This window comes from Cervus canadensis, chromosome 31, assembly GCF_019320065.1.
Source record: "Cervus canadensis isolate Bull #8, Minnesota chromosome 31, ASM1932006v1, whole genome shotgun sequence".
Lineage (NCBI taxonomy): Eukaryota > Metazoa > Chordata > Mammalia > Artiodactyla > Cervidae > Cervus > Cervus canadensis.
In genome coordinates, this window is record NC_057416.1 from 203,963 (window position 1) to 217,835 (window position 13,873).

General features: G+C 37.3%; 1 pseudogene; it reads right to left on the reverse strand.

Annotated features, from left to right (window-relative positions):
* Positions 1–6,603: 6,603 nt before the first annotated feature.
* Positions 6,604–7,516, reverse strand: LOC122432224 (annotated as a pseudogene).
* Between the last annotated feature and the right edge of the window lie 6,357 nt (positions 7,517–13,873).

The window sequence follows — 13,873 nt, forward strand, 5'->3', positions numbered from 1 at the left end:
GTTCCACACAAACACAACCTTTGGATTACTGTGCTGAATATCCCAGCTCCTATAACTCTGTGGCTCATTGTTGCACTGAATGGTATTTTGTGAATAAAACAAATAAGTCAAAATTACCTAAATTAAATTGGCCATAATGACAATTTTTTCCCCAAAATAAATGTTAATATGATGGGATATCAATAGGAAAATCCCTATGGAAATTACACCTCGTTAGCTCTTTAAGATGCTACCACGTATACAGAGTATCAGTCTCCTCAGTTATTGAGTTGTTCTGTTTTACTCTAAACATCGCTTTCATACAAGTGGAACACCACTTCTTTTGAAAATCAACAACTTGAATTTCATTCCTTGAGGCTATCACATCCCACTTTTCTTGATACCCACAAAAGCAAATATATCTGCAAAAAAAGATCATCACGTCTTTTCCTTGATGCAAGGATTTCCTTGAAGCAATCAAGAGAGTGTAAATAGCATAGGAAATGGAAGTCAACATAGAGCTAATAAGAAGAAAATGCACTCCGCCACAAAAATAAGAGAAAAATCCCTCAGGGTCAACCTTTGCAATGTAGCCAATGATCAGATTTGTCTTTGGTATTTTTCACACCAGGACAACACAGAGTATCGTGAAGAGGAAGAGGCAGTCTAGTCAGGTGGTGGTTGTTCCTCAGAGAAGATTCTTGGTGATGAGAGCAAAGGAGCATATAAACAAGCTTTATAATACATATATATATATATCTTTTTCCATTTATTTTTATTAGTTGGAGGCTAATTACTTTACAATATTGTAGTGGTTTTTGCCATACATTGACATGAATCAGCCATGGATTTACATAAACAAGCTTTAAACTTACAAACCAGCAAGATTCTATCCACTGAGAATGCCTGCCTCTTTTCCATTTCCTTCTTCTTGTGCTTTCCCAGTTTGCTGTTGACAGTTTATAATCTGTGCCGCCTTGATCTTCTCACTCCTCCAGGGAGCCTCTGGTACAGCTAAGACACCATTAGCCTTTGTTCCCTTCTTCATATCTTCTCTTTGGTCTTAGAGTAGAAACAACATCTACCCAGTACTTTTCCTATGTAACTCATGGGTTACACTCCTGTCCTCTCTTAACAGTCACATGACAAAATGAACCACATATCATTTAGCCTAGATTCTATTGAAATATTTCATTCTCACCAGTAATTACAAACCTGGTCATTTAAATAGATAAGTGGTAATTATACACGCTTTCAGATCAAGACTTCATAGAAAAGGTTCTCTTTGCTAGAATTTTGGGACAGTCACACACAACTTAGTGAACACTGTCACCCCAGGATCACGCTCAGGTGGTACTGCACGTTCAGATTATGGAAGAAATAGTCCCAGGACATCACTGAGTCTGAGAGAGTTGCTTTTTTGAGAAATAACAAGAGTTGGAGTGTCATAGTCAGAGGAGTTCTGATTTATGAGTTATGTTATAATGTAGAATAACCAGATATCTTTCAACTACATAGAGAAGCATTGTAGGCGTCTCCAACTTTCCAAAAATTTGCATCAGTCACTTTGTGTTTATGAAGACCTACTTTAGTGCTTCTTTTCATTAATGAGAAATAAATCTTAAGGGGGGTTTTAATTTTAAAAAAAAGTTAACATGCTACCAACTTCTAGCACTACATTTGAGACAAAGCTACAACCAATGTAACACAGCGAAAACAACACATTTTTCTCCTTGAAGGACAAACTGAATCATTAAAACTGCACATAATTTTATTATCCATAGACTTTGACATAAGACAGACAACTGTATTTCTTTTGAAAGAAAGTAGGACTGAGTTTTAAAGACCTGGATTGAAAGATGTAGCTGAAACTTGTGAAAGAAACCTACATTTCAGTGTGATAGTTCCTGACACATTTTATGGGGGAAGCGTATGTGATCTGAGTCAGTTAAGTCAGTAAGCTTTTCATGTCTTCAATTTGCTTCTACATAAAATGGGGATAATAAAAATGGAACTATTAATACCTGTTTAGTTTGTGAATAAATCAACTGAGGTGAATATGCCTGATAGATAATAAAGGGTTTATTTGATGTAAACATATGTAGCAGACCTACAGAGCTACAGCTCTGAAAACTAAACAAATGTCTTTCTATTTAAATTTGATAACAGGTGTTTCAGTTCAGTCGCTGGGGCTCAGTCCTGTCTGACTCTTGGGGACCCCATGGACTGCAGTATTCCAGGCTTTGCTGTCCATCATAAACTCCCAGAGCTTGCTCAAACTCATGTCCATTGAGTCGGTGATGCCATCCGACCATCTTATCCTATGTCATCCCCTTCTCCTCTCACCTTCAATCTTTCCCAGCATCAGGGTCTTTTCAAATGATTCAGCTCTTCTTATCAGGGGGCCAAAGTATTGGAGTTTCAGCTTCAGCATCAGTCCTTCCAATGAACACCCAGGACTGATCTCCTTTAGGATGGACTGGTTGGAACTCCTTGCAGACCAGGGGATGCTCAAGAGTCTTCTCCAACATCACAGTTCAAAAGCATCAATTCTTCATTGCTCAGCTTTCTTTATAGTCCAACTCTCCATGCATGACTGGTGGAAAACCATAGCTTTGACTAGACAAACTTTTGTTGGAAAACTAATGTCTCTGCTTTGTAATATGCTGTCGAGGTTGGTCATAGCTTTTCTTCCAAGGAGTAAGCATCTTTTAATTTCATGGCTGCAGTTACCTTGTTCAGTGATTTTGGAGCCCCCCCCCCCAAAATAAAGTCTAGTTTCTAGTTTCTAATGTCTCCTCAAGTCTTGATATAGCAAAAGAAAACATTTTCTTTATATTCAAGAAAATCTGTAAGCCAAAAGGATATTTAAGCATATAAGAACAAATTAAGAGTAATTTCAAATTTTCTGGTCTAATTTGTGCAACAAAAAGAATTAGAGATAAATCGACAATTAACATTTTCCCTTTTAGTGGCTGTCTCTCATTTTGCTTTTGATAAATTCATCGTACAAAAAAAAATCAGTGATTGCTTCATTCTGTCTAAGAATTTCTATTTCCTACTGGATATACCATAGGCTAAGCAAAAATAAATAAATAATTTCTTACATCAAGATCCTAAGAAAAAGTCAATTTCATCCAAATAACATACATAAAGAATTTAGTAAAATAGAACTAAGACTCTGGGGAGAATCTTGTTCTACAGTGATCAACAGAAGAGTAAATATTAATAGTTGTTCTCTCCATTGTTTATTCTGAATCTATGAATGTGAACATTGAAGCCTTGTTAAAGTACAAGTTATCAAGATGTCTTATAAATACCTGCTGCTGCTGCTGCTGCTGCTAAGTCGCTTCAGTTGTGTCCGACTCTGTGTGATCCCATAGATGGGAGACCACCAGGCTCCCCAGTCCCTGGGATTCACCAGGCAAGAACACTGGAGTGGGTTGCCATTTCCTTTTCCAGTGCATGAAAGTGAAAATTGAAAGTGAAGTCACTCAGTCGTATCCGACTCTTAGCGATCCCATGGACTGAAGCCACCAGGCTCCCCCGTCCATGGGATTTTCCAGGCAAGAGTTACTGGAGTGGGTTGCCATTGCCGTCTCCTATAAATGCCTCCTCAGTTCAGTTCAGTTCAGTTTCTGAATCTTTGTGACCCCATGAACCGCAACACCCAAAGCCTCCCTCTCCATCACCAACTCCCAGAGTTTACTCAAACCCATGTCCATCGAGTTGGTGATGCCATCCAACCATCTCATCCTCTGTCGTCCCCTTCTCCTCCTGCCCCCAATCCCTCCCAGCATTAGGGCTTTTTCCAATGAGTCAATCCTTCACATGAGGTGGCCAAAGTAACGGAATTTCAGCTTCAACATCAGTCCTTCTAATGAACACCCAGGACTGATCAACTTTAGGATGGACTGGTTGGATCTCTTTCCAGTCTAAGGGACTCTCAAGAGTCTTCTCCAACACCATAGATCAAAAGCATCAATTTTTTGGCACTCAGCTTTCTTCACAGTCCAACTCTCACATCCATACATGACCACCGGAAAAGCCATAGCCTTGACCAGATGGACCTTTATTGGCAAAGTAATGTCTCTGCTTTTTAATATGCTATCTAGTTTGGTCATCTCTTTCCTTCCAAGGAGTAAGTGTCTTTTAATTTCATGGCTACAGTCACAATCTGCAGTGATTTACAAGCCCCCCAAAATAAAGTCTGACACTGTTTCCACTGTCTCCCCATCTATTTCCCATGAGGTGATGGGACCAGATGCCATGATCTTAGTTTTCTGAATGTTAAGCTTTAAGCCAAATTTATCACTCTCCTCTTTCACCTTCCTCAAGAGGCATTTTAGTTCCTCTTCACTTTCTGCCATAAGGGTGGTGTCATCTGCATATCTGAAGTTATTGATATGTCTCCTGGCAATCTTGATTCCAGCTTGTGCTTCTTCCAGCCCAGCATTTCTCATGATGTACTCTGCATATAAGTTAAATAAGCAGGGTCACAATATACAGCCTTGACGTACTCCTTTCTCTATTTGGAACTAGTTTGTTTTTCCATGCCCAGTTCTAACTGTTGGTTCCTGACCTGCATACAGGTTTCTCAAGAGGCAGGTCAGGTGGTCTGGTATGCCCATCTCTTTCAGAATTTTCCACAGCTTATTGTGATCCACACAGTCGAAGGCTTTGGTATAGTCAATAAAGCATAAATAGATGTTTTTCTGGAAGTCTCTTGCTTTTTTGATGATCCAGTGGATGTTGACTATTTGATCTCTGGTTCCTCTGTCTTTTCTAAAACCAGCTTGAACATCTGGAAGTTCACGGTTCACTTATTGCTGAAGCCTGGCTTGGAGAATTTTGAGCGTTACTTTACTAGCATGTGAGATGAGTGCAACTGTGCAGTACTTTGAGCATTCTTTGGGATTGCCTTTCTTTGGGATTGGACTGAAAACTGACCTTTTCCAGTCCTGTGGCCATGGCTGAGTTTTCCAAATGTGCTGGCATATTGAGTGCAGCACTTTCCCAGCATCATCTTTCAGGATTTGAAATAGCTCAACTGGAATTTCTTCACATCTACTAGCTTTGTTTGTAGTGATGCTTTCTAAGGCCTACTTGACTTCACATTCCAGGGTGTCAGGCTCTAGGTGAGTGATCACACTATTGTGATTATCTGGGTCATGAAGATCTTTTTTGTACAGTTCTTCTGTGTATTCTTGCCACCTCTTCTTGATACCTTCTGCTTCTGTTAGGTCCATACCATTTCTGTCCTTTATTGAACACATCTTCACGTGAAATATTCCCTTGATATCTCTAATTTTCTTGAAGAGATCTCCAGTCTTTCCCACTCTGTTGTTTTCCTCTATTTCTTTGCATTGATCGCTGAGGAACGCTTTCTTATCTCTCCTGGCTATTCTTTGGAACTCTGCATTCAAATGGGAATATCTTTCCTTTTCTCCTTTGTTTTTCACTTCTCTTCTTTTGACAGCTATTTGTAAAGCCTCCTCTGACAACCATTTTGCCTTTTTACATTTTCTTTTTGCATTTCTTTTCCATGGGGATGGTCTTAACCCTGTCTCCTGTACATTGTCACGATCCTCCGTCCATAATTCATCAGACTCTCTGTCTATCGGATCTAGTCCCTTAAATCTATTTCTCACTTATACTGTATAGGCATAAAGGATTTGATTTAGGTCATACCTGGATGGTCTAGTGGTTTTCCCTACTTTCTTCAGTTTAAGTCTGAATTTGGCAATAAGGAGTTCATGATCTGATCCACAGTCAGCTCCTGGTCTTGTTTTTGCTGACTGTATAGAGCTTCTCCATCTTTGGCTGCAAAGAATATAATCAATCTGATTTCGGTGTTGACCACCTGGTGATGTCCATGTGTAGAGTCTTCTCTTGTGTTGTTGGAAGAGGGTGTTTGCTATGACCAGTACTTTCTCTTGGCAAAACTCTATTAGCCTTTGCCCTGCTTCATTCCATACTGCAAGGCCAAATTTGCCTGTTACTCCAGGTGTCTCTTGACTTCCTACTTTTGCATTCCAGTCCCCTATAATGAAAAGAACATCTTTTTTGGGTGTTAGTTCTAAAAGGTCTTGTAGGTCTTCATAGAACTGTTCAACTTCAGCTTTTCAGTGTTACTGGTTGGGGCATAGGCTTGGATTACCGTGATAGTGAATGGTTTGCCTTGGAAATCATTTTGTCATTTTTGAGATTGCATCCAAGTACTGCATTTCAGACTCTTTTATTGACCATGATGGCTACTCCATTTCTTCTAAGGGATTCCTGCCCACAGTAGTAGATATAAATGTCATCTGAGTTAAATTCATCCATTCCAGTCCATTTTAGTTTGCTGATTCCTAGAATGTCGACATTCACTCTTGCCATCTCCTGTTTGACCACTTCCAATTTGCCTTGATTCATGGACCTAACATTCCAGGTTCCTATGCAATATAAATGCCTAATTATCATTAAATCTCCAATAGATGTTAGTTTCTAGGTCTTTTTTTTTCCTGTCAGGGATCTGCAAAAGTGTTTGTTGTTGTTGTTTGTTTGTTTGTTTTTTAACCCCCCAGTTTACATATATAATCATTCCCACATGTATATCCTTTTCTTGGCATAGTGGATAACCTAAGTTACTCTCCACTCCAGTGTCAACAAACTGCTCATGGCACCTTTCACTTCTGTGCTTCTCACTGTGTAAATGATAGGATTTAACATGGGAGTGAGGATTGCAAAGAACATAGCCACCAATTTGTCCCCAGGGTAAGTGGCCACAGGACAAGTGTAGCTGCATATACAAGGGACCACTACGGTAAAGTGGGCACCACATGTAGAGAGAGACTTGTGCCGTCCTTCAGAGCCATGGGATTTCAGGGAGCTCAGGATGACTATGTAGGAGATGAGGAGCAGGAAAAAAAATCAGTGAAAGCATCCCCATTGAGTGAGCTGCCACCACCATTCCCAACCTGTAGGTGTCGCTGCAGGCAAGTTGCAACACAGAAGAAATCACAGGTGAAGTGATCAATGACCTTGGAACCACAGAAGATCAAGTGGACTGTGAGGAGAATCTGCACTGTGGCATGCAGGATTCCCCCAGTCCAGGCCACCACCACCAGAAGCTGGCAGAGCCCCTGTCTCATGATGGTCGTGTAGCTGGCAGAGGCTTGCAGATGGCCGTGTAGGGTTCCTAGGCCATGACAGTAAGGAGTATGATCTCTGGTCCTCCCAGGAAGTGCTCCAAAAACATCTGAGTTAAACAGCCACCCCAGGAGACGGTTCTCCGCTGGTACAGCAGGTCAATGATCATTTTGGGCGTAATGACAGATGTGTAAGAGGCATGTATGAAGGCCAAGTAAGTGAGAAAGAAGTACATGGGGGCAGAAAGTGTGGGGCTGAGGGAGATGGTGATGACAATGAGCAGACTGGCTAGCATAGTGAATGGGAAAATGAACAGAAAGACAATGAAGAGTATTTTCTGCAGGTGTAGGTTCTGTGTGAGCCCCAAGAGAACAAATTCAGTCATGTTGTTGGGAGGCATGAGCAGATCTCTTCAGTAAGTAACACCTTCCTGGGACCTGAATTACCTGCAAAGGAATAAAGAACAATACTTCTGAATCATGAAAGGCTTGTCATTTAAATTTCTTAGAACAAAATTAGAGCAGTCAGGGTGACTGTGGAGCATGTCCTTGGAATTTTTGCCCCAGTACTTTTTCCAGTTCTTTCTAACTTCTTCTGTGATGGCTTTTTATCTCTTCAGACACCTACTACCTGTCACCTGTAAACTATCTGTAAGATAATAGCTGATGTGTAATTTACTAAGAAGAAAACACTGGGCTATCTACATGAGATCTGTATTTTCTTCCCAACTCTGTTTTACTTTACTAAGTCATCTTGGTGTCCCATGCTTTTGCGCTCTCCTCTGTTTCTGTGAGTTTAGAAATAGTAACCACCAAAAGTAGAGGATACTGACAATCTATAGTTCATAGGGTTGCAAAGAGTCAGACATAACTGAAATGAGTTAGCATGCATGCACACACCTTGTAAGCTGAGTGATCAAGCCTGCAGGTAAGAGTTGTTCCTTCTTCCATGAGGATTTACATTTGAAACCTCAGCTCTAACTGTGGAAAGAAATACATGGTCAATACATATCTATCACAAACAAGCAGTTTAGGGAAATGGATAAATCCTTGGCAACACAGGCCAGCTGGTACCTTGCAGAACATATATATTATTAGGGTGTGTTTCCTCACTTACCATCGTGGCCTGGCATGATGTGGGCAGTGCCTGAAATCTGTTAAGTGATGAGCAAATGCTTGCTGAGTTGCCGTTCTCCACGGCAGAGCATAAGGCAGGCTCCTCAAACCATAAACTTAGCAGGAATCAGTTTCTCCTGTCCACTAGCTCTATTTTCCATAATTCTCAATGAGAAAAATAAATTAATGTTCGAAAGAAAACTACACTCCAGGTTAATGTTTTCTGGCACACAGTAAGGCGTACATAGGAAAATAATAATGGCCTCTAGGAGAAATTATCTTACTAGGTCATATTATTGTCAAGATAATTTCAGTGTTTTTAAAATAACAATTTTATTCTTCAAAATTCAGTTTCACATACAACTTAACAGTCATCTTAAATAATTATACAAATTCAGTATGCTTAGATTAAAAAAACTCTTTGATGGTTGTTTATTGCAAGGTAGTCTATTAAGCAAAGGAAATCTTTATTTTCAATGTTTTAAAAGGAAAAAAATTTAATACGGGGAATAAAATAAATAATTTTCTGAAAAAGTTGGAGTAATAAGTAAGCCAACATATTTATAAGCATAAATATATATATATCAACTAAGAAAAACACATATAAACTCTATTATTAAATGTAGCTATTGCAGTTCATTCATTAACAAATATTTGTTAAACACTTACTGTGTATATGAATGTATATTTGTTCACATAAAGTCATGAAGAGTGTCCCTGTTAAATGCTCCTAATGTCTGAAATTTTATTACCAAACAGCAGCAGCTCATCCATCCATGATAGGAATGATCTTCCCACTCTATTATGCTTGCCATATACATTGCTATGCTTTTTTCCCCTATCTTCCCATAGCACCCAACTTCCATATTTCCTGGTTACAGAATAGAAATTACTAATAGAATTACTAATGCATTACTAATAGAATGAACCTAGACAGCATATTAAAAAGCAGAGACATTACTTTGCCAACAAAGGTCCATCTAGTCGAAGCTATGGATTTTCCAGTGGTCATGTACGGATGTGAGAGTTGGACTATAAAGAAAGATGAGGGCTGAAGAATTGATGCGTTTCAACTGCAGTGTTGGAGAAGACTCTTGAGAGTCCATTGGACTGCAAGGAGATCCAACCAGTCCATCCTAAAGGAAATCAGTCCTGAATGTTCATTGGAAGGACTGATGAAGCTGAAACTCCAACACTTTGGCCATCTGATGAGAAGAGCTGACTCATTTGAAAAGACGCTGATGCTGGGAAAGACTGAGGGCAGAAGGAGAAGGGGACGACAGAGGATGAGATGGTTGGATGGCATCACCGACTCAATGGACATGAGTTTGGGTAAACTCCAGGAGTTGGTGATGGACAGGGAGGCCTGGCGTGCTGCAGTCCATGGGATCGCATAGTCAGACACGACTGAGCAACTGAACTGAACTGAATAGAATGAAAAATCAATGAAGATAAATTTCCCAGAGAAGATAAAGAGAAGATAAAACGTAAATATAATACAATGCATTCTGGAAAAAAAAAGTGTTTTCATTTAAAATAAGTAAAGAGATTTTTTAAAATTATCTGAAATGAAAATGTTACACTTAAGTGGAAACAAAGTTCTGCAGCTCCACCATATTTCCTTATGCTGAGACTGGTGCCCCAACAGAACTGAAAAGAGGCGAATGCATATAAAGTAACAAGTAGACATAAGTATTTTAGAAACCACCATGAAGACATAAAAATCAGTTTTCCTTTTTCTTTGACTCTACAATACTCTTTCTAGGTATAGACATTAAAGGAAAATACTTTTAAAAGAGAATGATCATTACTTACATAAGTGTTCAACATAATTATTAAGATCTGTGGAAAATTTGGAAACTACATGGAATGTTCAACTTTGGAGAAATCAATTAAAATACACTTCATATATTTGATTAGTGTGTAGTTTTTAATAAGTGTTTTCTCAAAATTGTATAATATCATAGGAAAATTCTTATGTTATATCATTAATTGGGGAAATTTTAGATGCAAACATAAATTATATGATTATTCTAATTTATTTTAATTAATTATTTTGTTATTCTATTTCTATTGATATATGATTTCTATATATATAAATAAAAAGCAAATATTTCACTATTAAATTGATAGTGTTGTAATGAGTCTACCTTTCTTGATTTTTTTTTAATTTTTATTAGTTGGAGGCTAATTACTTTACAATAGTGTAGTGATTTTTGCCATACATTGACATGAATCAGCCATGGATTTACATGTGTTCCCCATCCCGATCCCCCCTCCCACCTCCCTCCCCACTTTCTTGATATTTTACATGCTGAAGAAATGATTTAAATTGGTGAGAAAGAGAGGTGATTATATGGTTTCTAAGATCCATTTAAACCTGAGAGTCAAAATTATATGATTTCCTGAATAACAAAATCTTACCTATGAATGTGTCTGACATGGGTCCATGGCCAGAACCCTAGGTAGTTGTCAGTTCACCAATAAGTAAGTTGTAAGATTAAAAATGTCAACTAGCTCAACTACAGTGAATGTCTTTGCTGATTTATAGATGGTGCCTTTACATAAGGCTTTCTTTTGAACCTTAAAAGTGCTACCACGTTTCTTGCATGCAGACGAATTCTATACAGGCTTACCTGTACGAATTCTTACCTCAGGCTAATAGGACCTCAGGGGTATTTCACCATCATTAGCAGATCCTGCCAACAACCCAATTATTTCATGTAACATAACTGAACTTTAGAAGATAAATTTTAGAGAATTCATCTTTCATTGTCATCTCTTTCTTGATCAACATGAAGACAAAACACTATGCCAAGAGAACAAAATAAGTTAACCATTTATGATTTTAGGTGTTTGATAGCAAATGAGCTTAAGATGTACCCTGAATATTGATTATTGTATAAAGTCATCAGTTAGGGGGGTACTATTTGATTTAATTCTTTTCTTTACATACTTTAGTTTTGAAATTGAGCTACCATTTAACAAGTCGAAACTTTTAAATACTGCTTTCTAATGCACAGTAAGTGCATGATATGAACCCTATTATAATAGTGGCACTTCACACAAGGTGCTCTTTACATATTTTTTCATTTGTATCTTGGTTGTATCTTGCTTCACTTCTGGAATTAGATCAACATGACAATGATGAAAATAATTCTATTTTTCAATTATATTCAGAGTGTGTAGAATGCATTTATTTCAGTCATTTAAAATTATTCTTATAATATTCTTATGGAATGGAAAAATATGTATGAATGCATAATTTACAACAGGAAATACAGGACATGGAATTCTAATACTATTTTCAAAGGCACAATAAGAAGCCAGACCACTAAATCCTGGGTCAGGATACTTATCTTTAAACTACTGTTTTATAAGCTAAGTGTTATTACAAGTTTAGGCTGTCACCAACCATGAGGCCTATTATAACTACAAACTAAAAGAAATACATTATGATACTTGAAATTTTCTTAAAAAAATAAATTTAATTCAATTAACTTTGGGTATTCTCATGTTCACATTTGCTTGTGTTAATAAGAAGACAAATAAATTGTACAGAATTCCAGATTGAATCCAGAGAATGTGTCATGAAGGAAAAGAGTTTATGAATGCTGAAATCACATGACCAAACCTAGTTTGACTAGAACCTTTAATATGATAGTGCCATAACAACATTTGTGATGACAGATGCCAAAGAAAATCTGAATGAGGATTTAAAACCATCTAAACAATTGTGAGAAATACGGATTTTGTTAAAGTATTATAGTCAAAATCTCTTGACTCTTTCATATCTGAAATGAAAGCCAGATTCATATCAGAGAATTAGCATGTACTGACAGAGTCATCATTCCCAACCAATAAAAAGTTGAAATCCATTCACAATGGCCCATTGAGTGGTTATCCAGCCTCTACTTAAATAGCTACTGTGCTGATAGAGTGGTTACTTTAGAATCCCTACACCTGTGTATTCCAGCTCCCCAGAGACTAGAGTGGCATGCTATGGATAGAGACTCTGTTTGATCTAAATCTGAAAATGTTGTCTATGAAAGTGATTTTTCAAAAAAAGGAGAGCCTGGAATTATATCAAGAAATTCTGTTTTTAGAATACAAATTCAAGTTCAGAATGTAGTAAAGCCCTGGACAAAGAGCCACTCAGACTCTCAAATTTGAGCAATAAACTGGAATGAAAGTAAAAGTTATTGTATAAATGGATAATATCACAGTTGATCAGAAACTAGGTGAGGGATGGTATGACTTTTGGTAGGTCCTAATTTCAAAAAAGTTCATCTACCTGCCAAAGAGTTCTTATGGGCATCTTCATGCTTTTCAATAGGTAGAGAAACATGTCCTCAAAGTAACAAAGTACACAGTGTAGAGTTCATATAATATTAGTCGATTCTGAAGACTTCCTAGTAGGATATCTAAGTTATTTACCAGGAATGGAAAAGTTTGGGGAGGTGGGCTGTGGTCTCATAACTCCTCCAATTTTACTACTAATTGAAGTAGAAGTTAATATAAATATTTACAACAATAAACACACTGACTTGGCAGAATCACAGAACTTGGAAACACCTTTCAATTACTTAAGTAAACCTCATGTAGAAATAGGGAAATCTGCTAAATTTATAGAGGAAGATGAGGGCATAGTGTGAAATAATACTCATGTCTCCTGATCCTGAAGGTAGTGTTCTTACTCGTTGTTACAACTTCATAACCTTAAAATGTTTGCTAAATATTGCTAGATCACAGAATCCATTGACTTCTTAAATTAGACATACAGTACCCATGAAGTGAGAAGCTAGATCATTATGTCAAAAGAGGCATGGATGCAAAAGACACTAAGCCTTTTCTGACCAGCTCATTGATAAGTGTGAGGTCAAATGTAGATTAAAGTGTCCTCCTTTCAAAGAAGAAAATCATAAAGTAAGATTTATGTCCATTTTGTGGAGAAGAATACAAAAATTTTTGAGACACCATTCAATCCTTCACAATATGTGTTTTATTCTGGATAGGAAAACAAGATTTTAAAACATGCAGTATTCCTAAAATAGGTAGTGTCATGACATTGTAAATATATTTTCATTGGACATTTTCTACCTTTGCCAAATGAGCCTAAAGCTTAGAGGAAGAGGAAACTATTGGGGAGAAGAGTAGAAATTGTCCCAAAATTGAACCTTCTAGATGGTGTGAAACCTGACAGAATAAATGGAAAAATTTCAAATTATTACTGAAATCAATATTTATATTGCCAGGTTTTAAATGTTTGAAACTTAAGTCATTGGAAATGTATGGAATTTTACCACAGTGATATGATAGAGCACATGAAAAAGGGGAAGAAAAAAACAACACCTGTATGTAAAGCACTCATAACTATAACATAAATAACATAACAAAGTTAATATTTGTAGCAAATTTAAATATATGTTTTATATATTTATATATTAAATATGTATTTAATGTAGATAGAGTCAATCAGAATTTTCAGTAAAAATTCCCTTCAACAGATCAAGAATTCAAGTAGTCGACACAATCTATAGAGTTGTTTCTATGTTCCATACATTGTGCAAGGAAAAGAGAACATAGACAACTAAGTAACTTTTCATGACCTCAGGGAAATTACAGATCAATAAACATCGAGTTTA